This window comes from Sturnira hondurensis, unplaced genomic scaffold (genome assembly GCF_014824575.4).
Source record: "Sturnira hondurensis isolate 20B ecotype Veracruz unplaced genomic scaffold, ASM1482457v3 Scaffold0013063, whole genome shotgun sequence".
Classification (NCBI taxonomy): Eukaryota; Metazoa; Chordata; class Mammalia; order Chiroptera; family Phyllostomidae; genus Sturnira; species Sturnira hondurensis.
Genome location: NW_028085694.1, coordinates 3868115 through 3893739, shown reverse-complemented (window position 1 = coordinate 3893739; position 25625 = coordinate 3868115). Strand labels below are relative to the sequence as shown.

The 25625-nt window shown below is 42.9% G+C and overlaps 1 pseudogene; it reads left to right on the top strand.

Moving 5' to 3' along the window:
- The first annotated feature begins 2042 nt into the window (after positions 1 to 2042).
- On the top strand, positions 2043 to 2181 carry LOC118997326 (small nuclear ribonucleoprotein G-like; annotated as a pseudogene).
- The last annotated feature ends 23444 nt before the right edge of the window (positions 2182 to 25625 follow it).

Here is a 25625-nt window from a genome sequence, read left to right as displayed (position 1 = left end):
GGCCAACAATGAGGAGAAAGGCATGGTGAAATTACTCCTCTGAATATATTCCATTCCTCCCCAATTTCCAAATCTGGCACAGGTCCACAAGAAACCATCTACAGAGTGCGGGAGGAGGGCTGAGCAAGAGGCCCATTTCATAAACGTTTAGGAGTAAACTGACCTGAGCTTGTGTATATGTTTGCCACTTCCACTCCTAAACTTCCCCCCAAGTCACTTCCATCTGTCTACAGTGAGACAGAGGGACGCTGTGTGACAATGTCCTAGACATCATGGATATAGCAACCAAAAAAACCAGGTAAGGCCCTTCTCTCATGGAGCTTACACTTATTGCTGGATGAGACAAAAGGAAAACAAATTAATCAATAAGGTAACTTAACATGGTCTTACTAACACAAAGAAAACAATATAAAGTATGCGACAGAGGGTGATGGGCCAGTGGGATGCCTTGGCGGGGTGGCGGGGGGGGGGGGCATTCGACGATTTGAGGGCAGAGCACACTCTAAGCAGAGGGGACAGGTACAAAGGCCATGAAGCCAGAACAAGTTTGTTGTGTTGGAAGCTCGGAACATTAGTAAGAGAATACCCATGTGTATTAGTTTCCTGTTGCTGCTGTAACAAATTACCAGAACTTAGTGACTTAAACACACACATTTATTATCTTACAGTTCTATACATCAGAAATCCCATGTGGGTTTTACTGGGCTGAAATCAAGGTGTCAGCAGGGCCATATGCCCCATGTAGGCTTCAGTGAGAATTAGTTTCCTTGCCTTTTCTAGCTTCTAGAGGCTGTCTGCATGCCTTGGCTTACGGCCCCCCTTCCTCCATCTCCAAAGCCAGCTGGCTAAAGTCTTCAAATCTTTNCATTCGACGATTTGAGGGCAGAGCACACTCTAAGCAGAGGGGACAGGTACAAAGGCCATGAAGCCAGAACAAGTTTGTTGTGTTGGAAGCTCGGAACATTAGTAAGAGAATACGCATGTGTATTAGTTTCCTGTTGCTGCTGTAACAAATTACCAGAACTTAGTGACTTAAACACACACATTTATTATCTTACAGTTCTATACATCAGAAATCCAATGTGGGTTTTACTGGGCTGAAATCAAGGTGTCAGCAGGGCCATATGCCCCGTGTAGGCTTCAGTGAGAATTAGTTTCCTTGCCTTTTCTAGCTTCTAGAGGCTGTCTGCATGCCTTGGCTTACGGCCCCCCTTCCTCCATCTCCAAAGCCAGCTGGCTAAAGTCTTCAAATCTTTCTATGACCACTCCCTGTCCCCCTCCCCATTGCCTCCTTCTTTTCCTTACAGGACCCTTGTAATTACATTGGACCCACTCAGATAATCCAGGATAATCATTCCAAAAGCCATTCCCCGACTCAAATTCCTTAATTTAATTAAATATGTAAACTCCCTTTTGCCACATAAGGTGACAGTTTTACAGGTTTCCAGGATTAGAACACAAGATATCTTGTGTGGGGAGGGGGCATTATTCTGACTCCCAGAGAGTGTAAAGGAGAGAATGGTGGGGAGTTGGAGCTTCGGTTCACTAAGTGGGATGGGAAGCCATCAGGGGAGGGACCTCTGCTGCTGTCAGTTTTATCAAGATTGCTCTGAGTGTAATGTGGAAAATGGAAGTGGTGATGCCAAAGTGAAAGCAAGAAGACCAATTAAGAGGCCGTTGTAATAATTCCGGTGAGAGGTGATGGGAGTTCATAGACTTGGGGAGAGCTGCTCCGCCACAGCTCTGTGGCTCAGGAGACTTACCATACAGTTCAGTTAGGGTTATAGGCCGCGTTGAGGTAACCACGATACACGTAAAAGATTTCAGTATAGGACTTAATGCCAAATGGTGCTCAAGAAATGGTAGCTATTGTGTTCATTATGCTTTGAAGTTTTAATTTAAAAAAATATAGAACATTTGGGGGTCTCCCACAGGAATGTGAGGGAGACCACAAATACTATTTGGTATCTTTGAGCTCACCGAAAGGCACCATGAGCAAAGCTCACCTGCTCACCCTCCCGAGTCAAAAAAAAAAAAAAATTATGGACAAGAAGTTTCATGGTGGCAGACACGTCCAAGGAATATTGTAGTGAGGCGATGGCAACTAGTGAGCAACAGAACAATATTGTAATGATGGTAATACAAGAAAATAGTATCGTCACATTAGAAGCCTTGGAATGAATGAAGGATGGCTGTGTTCACCAGGGAAGCCAGCTGCTTCCACACGTCCTCTCTCCACATTGCCTGTTGTAGGACAGTATAAAAATCAAGTCGTGTACATTTTTACATTGAACACTTTTGTTAAACCAACTTTCGTAGTAGTCAAAAAACAGAACATTGAAGTCGTAGCAGAAATCTCAACAATTAAGAAAACGAAGCTCATCTCCAAGGATACCCTCCAAGTTAGTTAGCACATAGATATCAAGCAGGGCACCAAAGGGAAGGGAGGGGAAAGAGCAGCCATTTCCTCTTGTGCTTACAGGAACCAGACAAGGCAGCTCAGAGCTCACCTGGGCAGCAGAGGGAAGGGCGTGGGGAAGCCGGTACTCCGAAATGTGTAGTAGCCTCTGTAATGTGAGCTGGTGGGGGGCCGGCAGATGGCATCCAAAGACCTCTCGAATCTATTATTTATTGAGTATGTGATTTTTGGCAAGTCACTTAATCTCCCTTTATTTCATATATTGCTCTTAAAAATGTGCATAATGTCACACTCCACAAGGATGTCTTAAATTAAAATGATGGAGCATTTTGTAAATTGCCAAGGCTATAAAATTAAGTATTAGTATGCCCTTTTTTCCAAGAAGCTACTTTTCATTTCTTTTTTTTAAATTTAATTATTGTTCAAGTACAGTTTTCTGTCTTTTACTCCCACCCCAGCCCATCCCCCCATCCCAGCTCCCCACCCTCCTCCCATTTCCACCCCTGTTAGTTTTTGTCCATGTGTCCTTTATACTTTTCATTCCTTTTAAAGGCATGGGTACTTTTAATTGTAGAGCAAATCTCATTTTTCACAAAGGCTTTAGACTGACAATCTTTCTGAAGTACCTTTCTGGCTAGTAGATCTAGCAATGTTCCCCATTTTGTACTTCTGAGGACATCAAATTTTTCCTTCAGAAACTGACATTCAAACACCAAACGTGCTTGCTCCATTAGTAGTATGGTTCTAGGTTTTCATTTCTTCAAGCTTTTTTCTGCTTGCAAATTCCTTTGTCATAATTGGAACTCAGAAGCAATAAAAATAACTGTACTCTCCCAAAATATAAAATAGATTTGAAGCTAGATGCAACTGGAAATTATTTATAATAAAGCCAGTTTAAGGATGCATTTAGATGACCAGCATATACACGTCTTACACAACAGAGTTTGGAGAGACATTAAAGAGCATTAGAGATGACACAATGTTGGGACCAAATGAGTGGATATAAATCAATGCTACCATCACCCAGAAGGCCAAATCTGAAACAGTAATTAAAACAGTCAGCATTCACACACAATATGCGAGCTGTGGGTGGCTTACCTGATTGTTAGACTGCAACTACCTGCTCTGAACAGACACAACACACCCCTCTCCCTTCACTCTTTGTTTTCAGGAGTTCTCAGCTGTGAGTATATCGAATGCTGTCTAGTATCAGGCCCACCTTCTCCCAGGGGAGAGTCCACTGTCATCTTCTCCACAGCGGCCTGAATGGAAATAAATCAGCCATTCAATGCGCCCAATCAGATAAAAGCCTGTTCCCTGAGGCTTGACCTCAATTCCACAGTGGCTGGGGAGCAGATTAGCATATCGAAGATCCCAGGGCACTAGGCATTGTCTGGTAAACAAAAAGAAATTAGAAACACAGGAGCAGTACACAAAAGCCAAGACAGATGAATGTTTTAAGTGTGGTAATGTTTACCTTTGTTTAAATACAGATTTTTGAGGCGAGTGGTGAGTCTTCTGTAGCTAGATGTCTGCTTAGACTGCAGTGTGGTGATGCAGGGGGCAATCCCTATTCAGTAGAACAAGTGAGATTTCAATTTCACAGGTGAAAGCTTTAGAATCATTGAAAATAAAGATGACTTTGCCCTACCATCAAACTTTGTTATGGAGTGGTTTTGTTTTTTAGTCAGGCCTCTAATATGTGGTGGGTGTGTATGGATGGAAGGATGGAGTCGACAGACAAAAAATGAGACTAAAGATTAGCAATAATTACAGCAACCAACAGTTGTCAGGGTAACATGCTGAATGATCAGATGGAGTCTGGAAAACCCAGGATGCAGAAAAATCTACAGGACAGATGGGATGTGGATTTTCCAACAAATAAAATACAAGGAAAAAATAAACAGAAGAAAGGAAAACCTAAACAATAAAAGAGATGTAACAGACATATGAACCAAACACAATGTGTGAATCTTGTCTGGATCTTGGTTTAAGTAAACAAATGTTCAAAAAAGTCTATGAGACAATCAGGGTTATTTGATGAAATGCAGCGTTATTTTTCAGAGATGCACACTGACTATATAAATAAAATGATACAATGTCTAGGATGTGGTTCAAAATATGCAATGTGATTGGTTGTCCGTGGTTAATAACTATTAAGGTCAAGGGTTTGATACTTGGCCAAAGGATACTTGGGGATCCTTTACACTATCCTCTCTACTTTTCTGTATGGTAGCATTTATCCATAGCAAAAGGGTTTGTTTTTAAAGAGTAGGCTCTGAATAATAAAACAAAAATTATTCTTGTCAAAAATATACTATAGTACTTCTAATGTTCCTATATAAGGGTACTGGAAAAGTCAAATCAAAGTTCATAAACATAGACACTTTTCTAAATGAATTAATACACACAAAGCACTTAAAATGATGTTGGGTACACTACATAATGAGTCTTCAATAAATTGCTATTTAATAACCATTGCTATTTTCTTAAATGTAGTGGGTCTAAATCTTAGTCTACAAATGCAAGTGTACAAGAAACAGCTTTGCTTGTCTGCAACTGAACATCTCTTTTTTACCTCCCATTTTCTATTAGGGTGTAGAACAAAGCTCAGTCAACTCTAAGATCCTTCTTAACTTCTATGTGTAATTGTATCTATACTGTAGAGGTGTCTAGAGATCCAAGTGATGAAGTTGGGGGGATATGGGAAGCCTATCTAACCCTCAATGTCTTTTTTTCCCACACCTACCATCTGCTGAGACATCCATCATTCCATATGGCCCACTTACCTTCCTGTTCTCTCTTTCCCCTTCTTCAAGTTGCCTCAGTCTAATCTAATTGCAGATCAGTCTTGGGCTCTTGGACCTCATAATGCTGCTCCTACCGCAGTGGGTCATTTATTAGACTCTCCAAAGTTGTTTCTTCTCTGGGGTTTTCCTAGTTTCTGAGGCTCCACCTGAGACATAAGGCTCTGATTTCTTTTTTGGAACCTCACAAACCTAGTTGGGCTTTTGCACAGTGTCATGCCCCTCCGTTGCTCCCAAGTCCAGGCTGAGCCCAGGGGCTGGTGTGGAGCTTCTTTTCTCTGAGATCCACCAAAATAATTTCCCACATATCTGTTATTTCCCCTGAAAACTGCTTTCTTTTGCAGCCTGGGAAGCCCTTGATCTTCCTTGGCTATACTCCCACACATAATTTTCTGTACCCCTTTAAAATTCAAGCACTGAAAAAAGGTGTTGCTTTCTCTGCTTACTCTTGCTATATTTCTTCTTGAGGCAATGACTGGAGAAAGAGTAGCTGACTAAATTGGGAAAGGAAATGATGGGGGAATATGTCATAAGTATTTCAGTTATTTTTCCTTCCATTCCAACAATGCTCGAATGGAAAAAGTACACAGCTGAGTTCCTTAACCTTTTCAAACGTCCATAATTAGTGAAGACAGCTTGGCTATGTCTCAGAACATCCAGGATGAGAACCTTGTTGAGCGTCTGCCCTCCCCCCAGCCCCTAAAAGGGCAGATAAACCCTCAAATGTGGGCTTACAGGTGCAAAGAAAATTCTTCCCTTAATAAGGTCTATTCCAATAAAAGTACAACTAGTAAAAGTCAATAAGCTCAGACCAGGAGAAATGTGGCCAAACAGCCTTCACAGTTGCAACACTTCTAATTTTAGGTGGAAGTTCAAATTTCAGCAAAGTGTTTTTTTTTTAAGACAAAATAGAATCTATAAAAGTAAATTGTGTGCTTTTGTGGTTTCAGTGCTGAGTTGTTCCCATTCTGTTGTGCATTGGGAGATCATGCCAAGCTGGGGCTTTCATTTATTCATCCAGTCATGCATTCAGTAAACATTGGCGAGACTCTATTCGCCAGGCCCTGTGCTAGGAGGCTGTTTGGTCCTTCTTCAGTATGTATTGGGCCTCGTTTCCTAATCCGACTTGACAAGCCTGTGAGTATGAATTCCAAAAACCATTAAACCAGCATTTTGGCCAGAAACATTAATTATTATAGGCTAAGGAATGTGTAGTTAAGAGATGTGTGACTAAGAGAGAAATATCAACAGTTTTTTTCAGCTGAACAGGCAGAGGACTGAATGAAAAGGCCTTTTATTAGTGTGTAACTCCAAATAGAGCAGGCCGATGAGCGTACATTGTGTCGTCTGAATATCAGGTTAAATGCCAGTGTGTTATTACTGGTCTGATGAATTTTAGAAGTATCGTTCTAATGCAAATCCGGGGAGCAGCGGAGACAAAGAAATTTCGCTGCCACAGCGGAAAACATCGCATTACCAAGGCACATTCTAAACCAGCACACTGCAGACAGGGTTGTACTTTAGACTCATCGGAAACTCCCTCCTCGGAATAGGCATCCACTGTAACTTGTAGTTTTTAGCCCTAGCTACAGACCAGGAGAAAATGCACTGGTTGTAATCTAATGATTAAGTGACCAGAAGGTCATGTCTTCACCTCACTTATCAGTCTCACACACTCCCAGAATTTCCAGCTCACTGAAAAGAAAGAAATTGTTACTCCTTTCCCTTACATATCGTGCATTTTCCCCACCAGTTCGAAAAGTTAAAACTGTTAAATTTCAATGAATTAATGCTAATTATGGGGCTTATAGCCAATTAACTCAGGTCACTGGTTAAAAAGAAAGGTCTTTTTATGGAACTACTTGGTGTTATCTTGTTTTTTGTTTGTTTGGTTTTTGCTATGACATAATGTTATCAATTTTCAAATAGTTAAGGGGTCAAGACCTATTTCCATATGAAATTTAAACAAAGTATTTAGGTGAGATTCCTTTGGGGGATTAGTGACCAAAAATTCAATACATAAAAGAAAAACGAAAAGAAAGACCCTTTCTAAAATACTTAAACTGTAGATAAGACTTAACCCTGTCTTACAAACACATGTGTATTCAAGACTCACTTTTGAAATAATAACTATGTCTATGCAAATTTCCACAGGAGAAAGTATAAATGAAGAAACAGCTTTTTCAACTGACAGCCATCAAACACCTTGGTGTGGGGTCTGTATTTCTCAGGGATCCGAGCTCCGGCTGCGCCACAGACCTCCGCACAGAGCGGACAGGGCTTGCTGACTCAGGGTCTCCCTCTCCGCCACATCAGGCGGACACCTTGCTGCAAAGTCCCAGGGCTTCCTTGCAGATCAAACCACCCTTCTTAGGCAACTCTAGACAGAGTGTTGGTAATACACACTGTGATATAATTATAGCCTTCAATCCAATGGCTACATTGCAATAGGTTATTTTGTTTTCTATTTTTCCAATTAGCCCGATGCCCCAATTTATGTCTTTCTTCCATTTGGAGCAGTTGGCTATTCTTTCCCTGAAAAAGGCAGCAAATCTGCTTTCAGCCTCATCCTCTTCACATTTTGACCCATAAATATGAACTTTTAATGAAAGCAATCTTAGAGAGTTTAAATGCACAATTGGAAATCCCTCTTTGAGTGTTTCCAGGCTTAATTGGAAAAGGATTAGACTTTAAGCCTTTCTTTTTTCTATTGAATCCATTTGTAGGGCCAGAAAAGGTCTAGTGTAGAAAAGATTTTCCTACGTATGCACTGTGGACATCTTCCCCTGTCTTTCCAAATTTTTATAAACTGATGGAGCACTAAAATCCACATTTGTATTTCACATCTTGATGAATACGGCCTTACCTGGTTGTCTTCATCACCCACAGTTCCTAGGCCTCAGTGTAGTTGTTCGGTGGTTTTCTCATGATGGACAGGAAGCCAAGTTTGTGGCTGGAATTAGAAGTTCTGGGCACGTGAAGGTTAACACTGGACTCCTTTCTCATTATCCACCTGTAAGTAATCAGATACCCCTATTTTCCACAAATGCTGGCTGCCACAGGGTGCCACCTGGTCTCTTTGTTCTAGTCAGTTTAAACAGCCTGGGCTAAGAGATATGAAATCAGCCCATTCGATCCATCCCTGAGGCTGAGGGTGGTATGATTACTCTTCCTCCCTTCCCTACACCTGTCATTGTGGTAGGTCCTGCCAAAGTTCAAGTGATTTTAAAAATAAGTTACAGGAGACACAAAAATGGCTTTAGATTTGTAGTGAAAGAGAATTGCCCATTCTCTTCCTTTTATCCAGCGAGTCACTGGTTCAATTATGCAACTAAGGTTCCTGCAACAGGAATGGGTTCTGTAATATAACATAGAGGACTAATAGACGTACCCTTTGGAGACTTGGAAACTCAGAGGAAACGAAAGAGAAAGAGATTGAGTCAGGTACGAGTATGCTCAGTGTCATCACCAAGTTCACTGACTGGGTGAGTCTCCTTCCCTGAAGAGAAGTTAGATGGGCAGAAGGAAGATGATGGTGTTCTTTTCTTCTGGATAGTGGAGTGGGGACTCGGCATTCACCCCTAGCACAATCATACACGCTACAACAGTTGAAGGAAGGGATCAGGCACAGTTGGTTGTGCTGTCCAGGCTGCCCTTGCCAAGATGGGCTTGTCTGGGCATTATGGGTAAGCAGGGGGGCAGAGACACAAATGGACCCTCTGTGGCCTTCTTCGCAGACAATGGTGCCTTAGCAATGACTGGGCAAGTGTCCGTCCTTCTCCCTCTTTCTCTCATGCTCGATGGTGGAACTCATGACTGCCTAGATGAAGATGATTCTTTCTCAATGAACAATCTCTAGCTTTAGAGGGCAGCTTTACCATCTTGGTGCTCACCCTCCCACCCCCATCCTACCCTGACTCAGAGGCCGACCCAGGAGTGCCTGGAGCAGACTCTGCGTCCCTGCTCAAGCCCGATGAGGACTGGTGCCCAGGGGGCAGGCCAGGGGTGCACAGCCCAAACGCCTGCGATGGCCTTGCCCGCTCTTGATGCTGCTAGAATTAGCCTAAACAAATAGAATAATAATAATAATAACCTTCTTAGAAGTTGTTCTACATTTCCCAAATCAATGAGAAACAACAAGAAGCGTTTTCTCCATCCAAAAGAAAGAAAAACTGAAAACTGAGAGGAATGCATTTCAGAGAAGTAAAGCATGCTTGTAAACTCAATATTTTCAAAAAAATTCTATTTAGCTATAAGGACAGCCAAAGGAAACTCTGTTGGGTTTGGGGAGCTGGGAGGAGTAACAGTGAACATTAAGTGGGATGCCAGCCTAAGTCGACACTTATCCCCACCTCTCCCAGCCACCTCCTACACATCCCGCCATGACTTCAGTTAGTTTCTCCCAAACTAACCCTCAGAACTCCTCTATCTGCTAGCACTACATTATTTAGATTTCTTTTAGCTTTAATCCAGTGATTTCTGTCCATTACTATGCAGATATAGATTCGGGAAAAGCAGAACAATTTCCAAAGAGAGCTGGGCTTGGCCATAGATCTCTGCGTTAAGGAGCCTCCCAGAGGACTCGGATGGGGGAGGGGGACCCGAGAAGAGCAGAGGGGGCTGTACTTCAGTCAATTCACCGTGACTCTGAGCTCCTTCCCTTTTCTCCAAGCTCTCTCCCTCTTTTCCATCGCAAAAGCCCAAAGAACAAGTTTGTCAAAGACAGAAATCTCAGAGGGTGGAAAGAGAAGAGGAGAAACTACACAGTAAGAAAACAAATTCACTTTAGGGAGGTAAAGAAAAGACCAGGCAAAAAACAGAACTCCCAAAAAGGGGTTGGTAAATAATTGTGAAAATCCGGACATTATATAGTTCATTTATTTGTTTATTCAATTCGTTTTCATTCTTGAAAATATGAAGCCAGTAATGTATACCAAGGCAGTAGCCTAGATATTGGGAATTCAGCAATAAATAAGGCAGAGCACAGTGCAGGTCCTCACGACCTCACTGTGGGGTCGCTCCCACCCAGAATGACTGCCCGCCACTCTCTGGATTGGTTAGCTCAAGCCAGATGACTTGGGCCCCGTGCTGCCCTCTACAACAGCAGCAGACATTGTGAGCAGAAGATGTCCCCAAAAACTCCCTGAAGAAAGGAGCAGCTTCCCAAATGTCTGTTCCCCTCAGTAGCATTCTTAAGGTGACTGGTGATTCTCAGCATTTTGTGAAGTCCTTGACCCTCAGCTCCAGGGCCGACTGTCTCAGCATCAGCTCCAAGGAGACTGCTTGTGTTTAGTGAGTAAGCTGCCACAGCAGTAAGCTCTGCAAAAAGGCAAGAGTAAGCTGCTTACTTATTCAGTAAGCAGTCGACAGCAGTGCCAGGTAGGTTCCTCTCCAAAGGCCCTCGCTCAAGGCCATGGAGCAGGTTGTTCAAACTTCGGTTCTGCACAGACTCTTCAAGGAAGACAGCCCTTAACGCCCATTAAAATGTGTCTGCAAACTCCAAGCTGAAAAATACTTTCTTAAATGGTGTCCAATTCTGTTAAAATGTCCTTCGATTACGTATTATCATAGAAGTTTTATTAATATAATATACAAAATAAATTCTTCCTAGATTACCCTTAAAACGAACATAGAAAAAAATGTAGAGTTTGGAGATCATCCAGAATATATGCACTGGACCCCTGAGCTGCACCCCACATCTCTGCTGAGGAAGTGAACCCCAGCCCACCCCATATCTTTTCACTCCTAGCCGTCTCCTTCCGGGGCGCCCTGAAGCAAGGCACAGAACACTGATTCTCTGGGGACTTTGAGTGACATTTCAGTTCCCAACGAGTCCTCCCAGGACTGATACATCCAGAAGTAGGTAACCAGGAAACTGGCAAAAGCTGAACTTCATTTAAAAATAATTCCCTCCCTTCCCTCAGAGGGCACAGGGACACCCAGACAATTCATGTCCCAGAAACTGCCTCACAGTTCCTGAGCACAGTTATGAGGAATGGACACTCCTAGTCACCTACCTACTATCTATTCTCCCTTCCCTCATGACTAAGAGATTCTCATTTTTTTTTTTTACCTCAAAGGCAAGCAAATTAAAATAAAAAGTAATAAATGAAACTATATCAAACTAAAAAGCCTCTGTACCAAAAGAAACCATCAACAAAACAAAAAGGCAACCAAAGAAGATATGTGCACATAACACCTATAAATAGGAGTTAATATCCAAAATATATAAAGAACTAATACGACTCAACAACAACAACAAAAAACCCCCAAATAATCCACTTAAAAATGGGCAGAGGACCCAAACAGACATTTCTCCCAAGAGGTCATACAAATGGCCAACAGATATTTGAAAAGATGTTCAACTTTACTATTAGGGAAATACAAATCAAAACCACAGTGAGATACCACCTCACACCTGTCAGAATGGCCATTGTCAACAAGACAAGTAACAAGTGTTACAGGGGTTGTGGAGAAAAAGGAGCTCTTACACACTGCTAGTGAGAATGTAAATTGATACAGCCACTATTAAAAAGAGAATACAGCATCCTCAAACAATTAAGAATACAGTTAACATATGACCCAGCAATCCCTCTTCTGGGAATCTACTCCCAAAATCTGAAAACATTTATTCACAAAGATATATACACCCCTATGCTCATTGCAGCATCATTTGCAATGGCCAAAACATGGAGACAATCAGTGTCCTTTGATAGAGGGTTGGAGAAAGTGGATGTGGTACATACATGCAATGGAACACTACTCAGCCATAGGAAAAGATGAAACACTGCCATTTGTGACAACATAACTGGATCTTGAAAATATCATGCTGAGAGATGAAAAAGTCATGAACAACATGGTATCACTCATTTGCAGGATATAATACTGAAAGCAATACACAAACAAGGCAAACAAACAAAAACTCACAGACACAGACAACAGTATGGTGGTTAGCAGAGCGAAAGGGGGACAGGGAGAGAGGTAGAAAAGGGTAAAGGGGGTCAAATTTATGGTGATGTAAGATTTGACTTGGGGTGGTGAACACACATGCAATATACAGATGATGTATTGTAGAATTGTGCACTTCAAATTTATATAACTTTATTAACCAATGTCTCCCCAATATATTTAATAATTTTAAAAAAAGTTTCTCAGTCGTGTGAGAGTCTGAGGCAAGGAGGGGCCTGAGCCCACTGGTGGCCTTCTAAGTCCTTGGTTCTAGCCCCAGACTCCTTCCCTCCAGACTTTATATCTATGAGGAAAGCAAACATCTAATTTGTTCAAACCTCTGTTTTTAGAGGTTTCAATTACTCACAACTGAATAGAATCTCTAACCGATTTAAACAACACTTGCATGTAACATTTCTATGAGATTATTCTGAAAGCATGTTGAGTCTTTTCTCCTCTGAGACCTGCAAACACTTTGAGAGAATTTGTTATTTTTCTTCTTTATGAAAGTGAAGAATAGATCCATCTGTCACATGTCTCACAGCTTTATTTTCATAAGTAGGATTCATAGCTGCTCTAAAGCAGCTCATGCTGCTTTGTTTTTGTTTGTGGGTTGGCCTTATTAAGAATTCTCCAGAGAAATAAAACAAATAGAATATACATACAGATACACATATATGATTTATTATAAGAAATTGGTTTATGCCATTGTGGAGGCCAGCAAGGCCAGAATCTGCACTGTAGACAGGCAGCAAAAAACCAGGAAAACCAGTGTGCAGTTCCAGTCCAAAGGCTGGCACCCTGGAGAATTCCCTCTTGCTCAGGGCAGCTATTTCTGTTCTATTCAGGCCTTCAACTGCTTGAATAAGGCCCACCACATGATGGAGGGCAATCTGCTTACTCAAAGTTTACCAACTTAAATGTTAACTTCATTGAAAAACTTCTCTAACTGGGTTTCATGGTTCCTGGTAGGTTTCAGACCTTTGCTTAAGGCCAGTTTTAGAAACTGGTGAATTCACCAAAACTCTTTGATAAATTTAATAAACAGAAGAACTTTTTGTAACTAGCTGAAACTGTCACAACTTTCTCTAAATTTTCCAGAAATTATGCATTACTTTTAAGAATAATAGGGTCAGAACATAGGATTCTAAAATATCTCAAACTGCATAGATTAACATCTTGATTTATATTTGAATATGAATTTTCAGCAAAATACTTAAAATAACCATTCTGATTGAAGGTCCCAGTGTTTTACTCCCGTGTATGACAATTGTACACATAAAATCAAGTGGACCGTGTTTAGAATGGAACTGAAGGGTAATTTTGCACATCATGATTGTGCCGGTTACTGATATTACATTGTATTAAACTTTAAAAACAAAACACCACATACATGGGACGTGCGCACACATGTTAGCAGGAAACAACAGGCTGAAGCAATCAGTGTCTTAGCCAGAGTGGTCCTCCAGCACAGTGAAGTTTTGTTGATTTGGGAGTTGGGATATTTCAAGTATAGAACAAAGTAGAGCTGATCTTTTCTAAGGAGAGTTGCTAGCAAAAAGGAGATTATAAACACCATGTCCAGTGTGTTTTATGAAATAATTATGCTGTTTACAAAATATTCAGATCTGGGCAAGTAGTCTCATTCGGCATGCCCACACATTACTGATGCAGTCTTGATTGTCTACATTTTTGGTTTAGTATACATACATTTATTGATTTATGAATAAACAATTTAATAAATGTTTAAAAATTCTCTAATTTGATGTATAAAGTTAACCATCACAGGCTTTACTTATTTGTTTATTTTTTTAGAGCCGACTAACTCTGGGATAAATGAAGTGTACATTTGTGGCTTTGCCAAATCCCTGGAGTTATTTAATTTTTTTCCTTAGGAGGATACACAAGATACAAAACTCATAGCTCCCTCTTAGCAGTAATCATATTGAAGGAAAAGTAACAAAGATATGTGGAAGCTCCAGTGAAACTTGCATTTATTGAAATCCTCACCCTTCTTGAAATTTGCCCAAATGGCAAATTCCAGAGGGGCCATCATTTGCCGTGAATTTGTTGCTAACCAGTGGTGAGGGTGCCCGCTGACATACAGCAGGGAGCTCCAGGATTCAATTCTATGCCATCGGCCTGAGATTCTAACTCTGGAATTCAATGACATCATACATTCTTTTTTTCTCATCAAAGTAATAGTTTTAAATATTATATTGTTTTCTACATCTGAGCTCTCAAGTATCCTGAACATTAGTGTACCCCTAAAATAAACCTTGTCTGATATACCCATAGAAACAGAATTTTGTGTTCTTCAGGGAATTTGGGACATTTTGCAAAAAAAATATACTATTTATTACGACAAAATTTTTAATACAAGACTCTTAAGAATAGGAGGAAAATAAAGCCAGAGGTATGATTAACACATAAAATGTTACCTGCGTATTTTAATGTTTACTAGAGATGGGCTGCAAATTTGGCCCTCACACTTCTTTCTAGTGGTCAAAAGAACATGAGGAATAGAATCAGTTACAGGATTCGGAATACTCTATAAGTAAAAAGAAAATAAAATATGTTGAGAAAAATAATTTTTCTTGATTTTGAGTCTCCTACAGATATGAGATGTTGTGATAATACCACTCATAAAATTCCTACTGAAATACAATAATTTAAAATTTTTCATACCACCATTTATGCTAAAGTGTCCTAAATTACTAATTCTGAAACAAAAATTCCACAGTGAAGCAAAATAACCTAGTCTTGGTATGTCACTGTCTGAAGTTTAATCAAAGGCTAGAATTTGAACCCCAGGGAGGTGGCCTTGAACCATGCATCGTGGATGCTCTTGAATCCCAGGGCTGTGCTGGTTGGGAGAGCAGGGTTGTGTCTGAAGGATCTTGGATCTCGTTATCATCTTTCCTTTTTAATGTAGTTTTGGATTTAATTTGCTAATGTTTTTGTTAAGGATTTTTGCATCTATGGGAGATGTTGGTCCCTAGTTTCTTTGCTTGTAATATCTTTGTCAGAATGATGCTTGCCTTATAAAATGGGTTGGGAAGTGTTCCTTCCTCTTATATTTTCTGATACAGATTGTGTACATTGGTATTATTTCTTTGTTCAATATTTGATAGAATTCACTAACGGAACTTCTTTGTATTTCTCATTTTTTATCCAATCTTCACCTGGGTGAAGTTGACAGATAAAATACAGAATTCCAGCCCTGGCCAGGTAGGTCAGTTGGTTGGAGTGTCATCCTGTTTGAGTCCTGGTCAGTGCACATACCTAGGTTGTGAGTTCCATCCCCCAGTTAGGACGTGTCTGAGAGGCAACCAATCAATCTCTCTCTCTCTCTCTTTCTTTCATCAGTGAATATAACCTCAGGTGAAAGTTTTTAAAATACACAATTTCAGGTTAAATTTGAATTTTAGAAAACTGCAGTTTTTTAATATGTTTGCCCTATGCAATATTTGAGCCACACTTATATTTAAATATTATTCACTATCTGAAATTCAAATTTAACTTATTCAAGAGAATTGAAAACATGTGTTCACACAAAAACTGGTCATCAGCCTGCAGTATTTGCTAAATCTGGGTGCATCTGATTGGTGAAACCCAAATGACATACCTCTGCAATCCAGCTGCAAGGGCATCTGGGAAATGCTTGGGATTCAGTGTGGAAAACTATCAAAATGTAGAAAGGAGGTTTGACACACGTTTAACAGCCTCAAATGAAAGATTTTTACAACAGAGCCTGAAGTTAAATGCCTGGGTTTGCGTGTTATGTCTGCCACTCACCAGCCGTGTGACTAGAGGAATGAAAATTAGATTATCTTTAGACTTTTTAACAGCAACACTTCATGACATAAAGACATTTTAGTAACATTTTTAAGGTACTCAGAGAAAGAAAGTGTGAGTCAGGAATTTTATATGCAGCTAATGGTCTTTCGAGTACAAAAGGCACAAGCTGTTATCAACATACAAGAACCCAGAGATTTTTGTTCCCTGGGCCCTTTCTCAGAAAACGAGAATCATCGGAGTGACGTCGACATATGGACTAGTGGTGAGCACTGGCGCTGTAGCTGCCTATAAAGTCAGATGCATGCAACTCAGAGGGATAGAGCATCCACCATATGGGGGGTTGTACGCTCTAACAGGGCAGATATAAAGCCACTATGTTTTTTAAAAGGAAAAAGAATGAAAATAACCTTTGCAAAAAAAATTTTAGCTGTTTTTAGTAATCATAGTTGGTCGTGATAGCATTAGTATTGTTATCTTGAGTCTTTAATGTGGAATAAAGCAAGTGAATAATTGAGATATTTTAATCTTATCACCCATTGTGTGCTCGAGAACCAAAATTCTTACATGAAAGAGTCTTGAAATAGGCAGTCTTTGTGTTTGAAAAAAATGTCAATATGAACACATGAAGTATTTAAAAATCAAATAATGCATAGGTGTGTAACTCTATTTATATCGATCCACTGAAAAGTTCTAGAAACAATGACCAACCCAGGTACCATGAACACCCGTAGAGCTGACCGTGGTGTTGAAATACTATTTCAAGAAGCCAGGCTTCTTATTCTTAAAGAAACGGCTGGTCCCGGGTCCGGAACAGGAAGTGCACAGAATGAGCCTGTAGCATCCTGGCACTCAGAGAGCAAGGAGCTGTCAGAGGCTGCAGGGCCGTCGAAAAGACGTGAAGCCAACCTGGCGAGTTTCTCTGTGTCCAAAGATGGAATAATTTGAATTTCAGTAATGATAGTAATTACCATGGATTGCAACACATAAAATATATTTGAATTGAATTTATATATATATATAATTCTCCCCTGAAGATATGTTTTTATTAACTCTAGAGAGAGAGAAAGAGGGAGAGAGGGAAAGCAACATCAGTGTGAGAGAGAAACATGGGTTGGTTGCCTCCCAGATGCTCCCAAGCTGGGGAGGGAACTAGGCAGGGATTGAACCCACAACCGTCAGGTGTGGGGGGCAATGCAGCAAACAACCAAGCCACCTGGCCAAGGCATAATGATATTTTTAAATATATGAAAATAATAGATTATCTTTAGATTAGTTACCTTGAAAATTGGTAAATAGGTGGAAAAAAATCAAACATTTATCCTATCTTTCCTATATAAACTTTATTATGTATAACCAAATAGTAAAGAAGAAAAGTATCTCTTTGTAATATTATTTGAGCAGATAAATGAAAACTAAATTATATCATTTGAACGTCACTGATTTGCAACCACTAATGAATTAATGAGCCTAGGAAATGAACGTCAGTGGCTGCTATCAACATTTGAAAAGAGGCATCCAGATATTTTGTGCCTCCTCATGAAAGAACACAGAACTTATATTCTTGCCAAAGGAATAAACCCTAGTTTGGTCAAGAGTCTGAGTCTAGCACCCAATCTGCAAAAAACAGAGAGGACCGTGAAATTTACTGAATGCTCCATAAGGCAGCAATCACCAAAATCATAACTGCTAAATTCCACAGGTCAGTGATCCTCAAAGTGTGGTCCTATACCAGCCGCACGCTGCACCACTTGAGAACTTCTAGAAATGCATATTCTCAGGCCCCATCCTGACCTACCAGATTAGAAACTCTAGAAGTGAGGTTCAGCGTCTGCATTTTAATGAGCTCCCTGGGTGACTTCAACACGGGCTGATGCTTGAGAACCCCTGTTATAGGTCAAATGGGCAGGGTTCTTCACTGGAGGTGTAAGAAAAACAAAGCATGGAAGAGACACTGTAGATGAAAAGATATATATCAAATTTTTGACAATGGGCAATACTAACCCATAGTGTCTAAGGATATACACTCGGGAAAAAAAGCCATAAAGAAACATCAGGAAATGATTAGTCCAAAGTCGAGTGTGGGTACTTTTGGAGAACTATAGGAGGTTATGACCTTGCTGAAGTCAGAGCACATGGAAGGGTCTCTGCAGTGCTGGCGAACTCCTATTTCTTGTTCTGGGTGGTGATTATGAAAGTGTGTGGCTGGTAATACTTCACTAAGCTATATATTGGGTTTTTGTGATTTTCTGTAGTTTTGCTTTGTTTCATAGTTAAAAGTTATGAAAAATTACTGTTGGTTGAATGACATTATTTAAACCTCTTGGGCCTTAACTTCTTTGACCGAACTACAAAGATACAGTTCCCACTGATGCTAAAATTTTACTTGACAACCCAAATAACATTGATCTTATAGTAGCTGTTTGTCATGGTTATGGGAAATGACTGCATACATGATAGTTCTCCCAGCCAGTGCTCACCTCATGTTTGGGGAGTGGAGAGGGCTGGCTTTATTTTAACAATAATTGCCTCTATATTCCCATCTTCTCTTTACAACTGCCTGAGATATACACTCTCTCTCCAGGAGCCCATGGTGGAAGAGGAGAAAGGTGTAAGGTGGGATCCTCTGAGGCGGTAAGATCTCCTTACTCTTTTTCTCTCAGGAGGATGAGTGCTTCCCATCTGTCCCACACTATCCTGCTTAAGGCTGGGATCATCACTCAGGTAATCTGCTGAGAACCGGCACGGGTTCAAGGTTTGACGACTTCTTTCAGCCCAAAGGAAGGGGAGGCTTGGTGAGGAGAGTTAAGTGACATTGCATGGCAAGATCCACGCCATCCATGACTGAGGGCAAGACTGAATTGTTTTGATGTGGAGAGTGTAGCAGACAGGTAGACCAGGGCAGCAGGTGTCCACGCCTTCACGGACTGGCTCTTCCCTGACTGGCCGCCATCCGACATACCTATGTGCTGCCAGGTCAGGGAGGCGTGTGCCCAGGGGTCTTGGGGTTTGTATGCAGACAAAGTTTACGAGGCTTGAAATCACCCACTTGATCTTGGAACATTTACGTCTCTTATTTCTCTTTTAAATGAATATTAATTTCTTTTATAAATAAGTATTTAATGTCTTTGCCATTTAATTTTTTTAAATCTTCATCTGAGGATATGTTTTTATTGATTTTAGAGAAAGAGGAAGAGGGGGGAAGAGAGAAAAACATGGATCAGTGGCCTCTGGTGTGCGCCCTGACCAGATCGAACCTGCAGCATCTTGATGTACAGGATGGTGCCCAGCCAACTGAGCCACCTGGCAAGGACACTAATGTTTATATTAGTTGATTTTTATGATATTTCACAGAATTACCAGTCCATGGCTGATTAGAAATTAACTGCTCCCCCCCAAAAAAATACCCAAGACAAAATGTCTGCCACAGATATTTTAAGGAACACTGAAATAGACTATATTAAAATTAAAAAAATTGTTCATTAAAAGATATTATAAAGAGTGAAAAAACAAGCCACAGAATGGGAGGAAATATTTGCAACACACCAAAACCACAAAGGACTAATATATAAAATACATAACTAATTCATTCAAATTAATTAGAAAATTGGGGGGAAAAGTTAGATAGTCACTTCGAATTAAGAGGAAATCCTAATAGCCAATAAGCAAATGAAAAGGACTCAATTCATTTGGTGAACGACCACAGGGACAAGCACGTGGTCGGGGGATGGTCAAGAACTGAGGTCTCCCGGTTCTGGGTGCTGGGTGGGGGTACAGAGGCTTTCACGTGTTGCTCGTGAGAGTGTAAAACTGGCAAAACACATTAGAAAACTGACAGGATGTATCTAGCAAAACCTCACCTACATACACAAGCCCCAGGAGCCAGCAAGTTCGTCCCCAGACACGCCACAGACACTTGTCACAGCTCTTCCCTCAGCTCTACAGCTGCCCCGGGCCTGAGCGAAGGACCACTTCTCTGCGTCTTCACATCACCAAGAACATCGTCGTTGTACCAACCACAGTGCCAGTGGGTGCACGGTGAGTGTTTGACAAATGGATAGGTGCAATTTCGAGGAATGAAGGTGATTGTCAAAACTGGTCTATGAGGTCTGTCCAGAAAAATTCAAGCCACTGTTAATACAACGAGAATGGTTTGTATGCGTCTATGTAACCAGGCAGCCAAGGAGAGTGGACGGGAATGCGCATGTGTGAACAACAATGACTTCACTGTACTAGTCAGAGGGGGCAGTAGACACCATAGAATGAGCATGTGTACTGTGTGGCCATCGCATTCAAAATGACCGAGGGACTAGAGCAACACATCTGCATCAAATTTCGCATTAGGCTTGAACATTCTCCTGTGGAAACTACTCAGATGATTCAGAAGGCTGCTATGGGCAACTGGTGACTGGCAGCTTCATCACAGCCATGCCCCCACTCAATACATCACATCTTGTGCAGTTTTCTGTTGAAACATCAAATGACCAAGGTGATTCAGCCCATCTACAACCCAGATTTGGTGCCCTGTGACTCCTCTGCCTTTTCCCAAAACTAAAATCACCTTTGAAATGGAAGAGTTTTCAGACCTTCAGTGAGATTCAGGAAAATGCCATGAAGCAGCTGAAGGGGATTGGGAGAACTATGTGAGGTCCCAACGTGCCTACTTTGAAGGGGACTGAGGCATCACTGTCCTGTGTACAATACTTCTTGTATCTTGTATCTTCTTCAACAAATGTCTCTATTTTTCCATATGACACAGCTGGATACTTTCTGGACAGACCTTGTATTTTGCTCTGGGTTCGTACACATGATAAAGGTGTGAAACTGAGTTATTTTAGGAAGTTGGGAGATTTAACCATGCTTTGCCCTTTTTCTGCACAAACAGCCCTGAGTTAACTGCACTCTTAGAAGTGAAAGTGTGGCTGTTCTCCCTACACCCACAACAGGAAGGGCCCCCCCAGACGTCACTTTGTGTCTCCTGGGAAAAGGCACACGATGCCCTCTCACTCCCACTGAGGGCCTCTCCTGCCGTCCCCACTGCATCAAAAAAGCCTAACATTTTGTTTACAAACTGCTCCTGGGGAAAGGGTTATATTTGTCAACCACATGAAACAAAATGTAAAATGTTATACTTAATTACAAGAGTGAGAATTCATTTTCCACAGTCCCCCGGCTGTGTTTCTCGGGGGCGTTGCGGATCGCGGCTGTTTGTAGCTCGTGTCTGTGACTGACTCACTCTCGAGAATAAACATGGCTCAGGAGCAGAGTGAAGATTAATAGTCTGCTGCCGATCCCGGTGGCTCACAGTTTGAAAGCTTGTTTTGCACATATGTTAATGCCAACGTGTGGCTTTCAAACACTTCCATTACACCATTGTTCCGTCCCCTGCGGAGGGTTTCTGCCTGTTGGGCCGCTCAACTCCCTGAACACCAACACTCCCCGAGAACGAGGAACACAGTCCGCCCTTATATAAGCCAGGTCATAAGTGGAGGGGGGCAGCGTCCCTGCTGAGTTAGAAAAGAAAGGACTGCATTTGTGAGTGGAAAACTTATACCCAGAAATTTATAAATAACAGGTTTCTATATTGCATCTATTAATTATATCATTCAAACTGTATTAAGGACCCGTAATGCGCAGATACTACACTAGGGGGCCGGGACACGACAGTGAGTGAATGGTCTCCAACCTCAAGGTCTAACAGTCTAGAGGGTGTTGGCCCGGGACTGCCATAGAGCAAGGCACCTTCCAGCTGCTAACTAATCCTTTAAAATGCCATCTTTCCGCTGAGACTCATCTCTTACTTGAGCACCGGTTTCTTCTTTTAGATCTTGAGAAGGGAAAGCATCAACTTGAATTCCTGCCCTTTTGTTCAGCTAAAAATGATCCCTGAGACATTTTCCTGAGGTGTCCTCATCTAAAGAGAAGCAAGTGCAAGGCGTGGCTCTGAGGTGGGCAGCAGCCCTGTGTCCATGGGCAAGTCGACGTGCCATCACCAGCCCACGAATTGGGGTTTACAAATATGATCACATTCCATCGAGGGTGGCTCTTGTTCAGTGAAGGCCGGTTTTTATCAGTGTGCCCTTTCATAAAAGCAAGGCTGGGGAATGTTTGTTTTGCAAAACAGTGAGAAGAACCGAGAGTTCTCCTGTCAAGCCACAGGGGAGAAGTCAGAGAAGGCTGAAGCCGAGATGTCTTGTGTGGTAAAATGGCCAGGGAACCACACAGAGGGTGGTGAGACAGGATAGTGAGAAGCTAGGGAAATTCCCTGGCATGTGGAGTAGAAAAACTGAGAGAGCTGAATAAAGTGGCCAGGCAATTTATAGCCAGGTACAGATGGTGACCAGGGCAGAAGGCCCCCAGTGCCTGGAAGAGAGCAAAACTGGGCAAACAAGGACCTCACCCCCAGGGGAACTTCTCCCTCTTCCTTCCCTCCCTGGAGATAACATCTAGGCCTCCACTGTGTTTTAGCTCCAGGCCCAGACAAGCAGCAGAACCAGGTGGGTGATGCTCTCAGAACCAACTGCAGTGACTAAGGACTCCTGCCCTGTCACTGACCAACCATTGGAAATCGTGACCCTGAAAGGACACACCTGGAGAGGGGATGAGTATGCAGCTGAAACCCTCCCCTGAGGCCTCCCCTGAGATTCCTGCCCACAAGAGAGAGAAAAGCTCCGCGTGCTCTCCCTGGCACCATTCCCTTTCCTTTCTCCCTTCCCTGCAACCTCTTTCCTCACAGGCATCTGTCTCCTAAACTCTAAGGCAGTGGGTACCTGGCAGCTCGTCCCAGGCTGACCCCTTGAACTGTCCCCAAGACCCCCTTTTCTCTGACTTCCCAGTGAGCTGAGGCAGCCCGGCCTGGGCTCTCCTGTTGAGCCCAGAGAAGGCTCTATGTTAAGGCCTTCCTCATGTCACCGTCTCCAGCTTTAGAAAATGTACCCTCACAGTCACCTGGACTCGTGTGGTGAAATCTTCCCTACTTGAAGTCGAGAGCTGGCCTGGGCAGGCAGACCCACTCAGGGCCAGGCCCTTGTCCAGTAGTAGAATGGCCAGAGGAGGATCTTTGAGAGTCCATGTGCAGTAGTTTGCGTGGCTGCAACAAAAACTCGCTCCTCTCCAGCAATCTTCTCCGCCCTTCAGTACAGTCTGCAACGCATTCACACAGCTTGTGTGAATGTGGATCGGGCTAGGTGGTGGGCAGAATAATGGCCCCCAAACCTGTCCTAATCCCTGAAACCTGTGGTTATGTCACATGCCTCTACAGCACGATTAAACTAAGGATTTTGAGGTAGGGGAGATTATTCTGGATTATCTGGATGGGCTTCATGTAATCACGAGGATCCTTGAAAGTGGACCAGGGAGGCAGAGGAGGAGGGTGAAGAGGGAGCGGGAGATGCGACTATAGAAGGAAGGTGCAGAGAGGCACAGGGCGTGAGGGTGGAAGAAGGGGCCGACCTTCTGAGTGGGAAAGGCCAGGAAACACGCTTCCCCTGCAGCCTCCCGGAGGGAAGGGGACCCTTGTCCACACCTGCGTTTTAGCCCTGGGAGAACTTTGTTGCACCTCTGACCTCCAGGAGTGTGAGATGTTACATTTATATTTTTAAGCAACTAAGTTTATGGTCATTTGTTGAACCAGCAATAGAAAACCGATCCAAACGGTAACAGGTTTGGGAGCGGAGTGCGAAGGCGGGGAGACACAAAGGATGATTTAGAGACAGCCATTGTTAGACCAGAGGGCTGCGGTGAGGGGTGCGGCAGAACAGAAAGTCAGAAAGGTCCACTTGAGTCAGGCTGTGCCAGCTTAAAATGAGAGACTAATAAGTTTAGACATGATCTTTGGGCCACTGGTGGGCTCCAGGGTGGGGATGTAATGAGCAGAATTTCAGAAGCGGAGACCATGAGAGCGCAAAGGGACCTTCCTGCCCAGGGCTGCCTCGAGGCCTCTGCTGAGTTGGGGCAAGTGCGCAGGCCCTTGAACTGCCACCCCCGCTTCTCTGGAGCGCTTGGCCTGCTACCTATGCTGGGCTTCCACTTCAGACTTCATTCAATGAGGGATTTGTACCTAAAATAATCAAATGAAGACATGGAAAGAGCATGGCTTGCTGTGCACAGAGGTTAAGCGTCTCATTCCAGGCCACCCAGACGGGAAGTAGGAGGACAGGGACTGTTCCCTAGAAATCAGGCTCCCAGGCCTGTGCTTTTCCAGTGTTGGGCNGATGTTACATTTATATTTTTAAGCAACTAAGTTTATGGTCATTTGTTGAACCAGCAATAGAAAACCGATCCAAACGGTAACAGGTTTGGGAGCGGAGTGCGAAGGCGGGGAGACACAAAGGATGATTTAGAGACAGCCATTGTTAGACCAGAGGGCTGCGGTGAGGGGTGCGGCAGAACAGAAAGTCAGAAAGGTCCACTTGAGTCAGGCTGTGCCAGCTTAAAATGAGAGACTAATAAGTTTAGACATGATCTTTGGGCCACTGGTGGGCTCCAGGGTGGGGATGTAATGAGCAGAATTTCAGAAGCGGAGACCATGAGAGCGCAAAGGGACCTTCCTGCCCAGGGCTGCCTCGAGGCCTCTGCTGAGTTGGGGCAAGTGCACAGGCCCTTGAACTGCCACCCCCGCTTCTCTGGAGCGCTTGGCCTGCTACCTATGCTGGGCTTCCACTTCAGACTTCATTCAATGAGGGATTTGTATCTAAAATAATCAAATGAAGACATGGAAAGAGCATGGCTTGCTGTGCACAGAGGTTAAGCGTCTCATTCCAGGCCACCCAGACGGGAAGTAAGAGGGCAGGGACTGTTCCCTAGAAATCAGGCTCCCAGGCCTGTGCTTTTCCGGTGTTGGGCTGCAGGGGAGGGAAGGGGAGCAGGGGCCCTCTGTCAGGGGGCCCTGAGTCATGGCCAGTGAGTGGGAGCTTTGAGCATGAAAGGAGGGGCCTGACATGGAAGACAAGTCTGAAGCATCAACGCACCTGGGAGACTCAGGGGACCCAGACGCAGTAGTGCGTCATCCTTAAGTCAGCGGGTGTCAGGGACTTGTGTGTGGCTCCGACTAATACGTAGCTTGTAGACAGATGAACAGCCCCGTCCCAGGTCCCAGAATCCATGGAGAGAAGGAAGTGGTCACGTTAGAGCTCCCGCATGAAGGAGAGTCACATCAGCAGCCCCCACAGAGGGGACACTGGCAACGCATGGGGCACTTTTGTAACAGTGGGAGATTGTTACCCACCCTCCATTCTTCTGACATTGTGTCTGTAACTGCTGACTCTGACTAATATGTAGCTTGTAGGTGTATAAGAATACTAGGAACTAATTTCAAACAGACTTCGACCTCCAAGCATCTCAGTTTGGGGATCTGCTGACCTTCATCCATGGCACCAGAGTGGTCAGGAGCCAGGATGACTAAACCAGGATGAGGCACACCAGACTGTGACTTGCCTGACTGGAGTGGAATGTGCTCACCTGCACGTAGAGAACTTATCAGCCCCCTCCCTTGATCCCCTTGTTCTGTTCCCCTCTCCCTCCTTATCAAAACCTCTGCCTGCACTGAGAGGTGGAGATGGACTTTGAGACATGGGTCCCCCACCTTCCAGGTGGTCAGCACCTGAAAATTAACCACTTTCCTTTACATCAGCACCTGCCTCTCAAGTATTGGC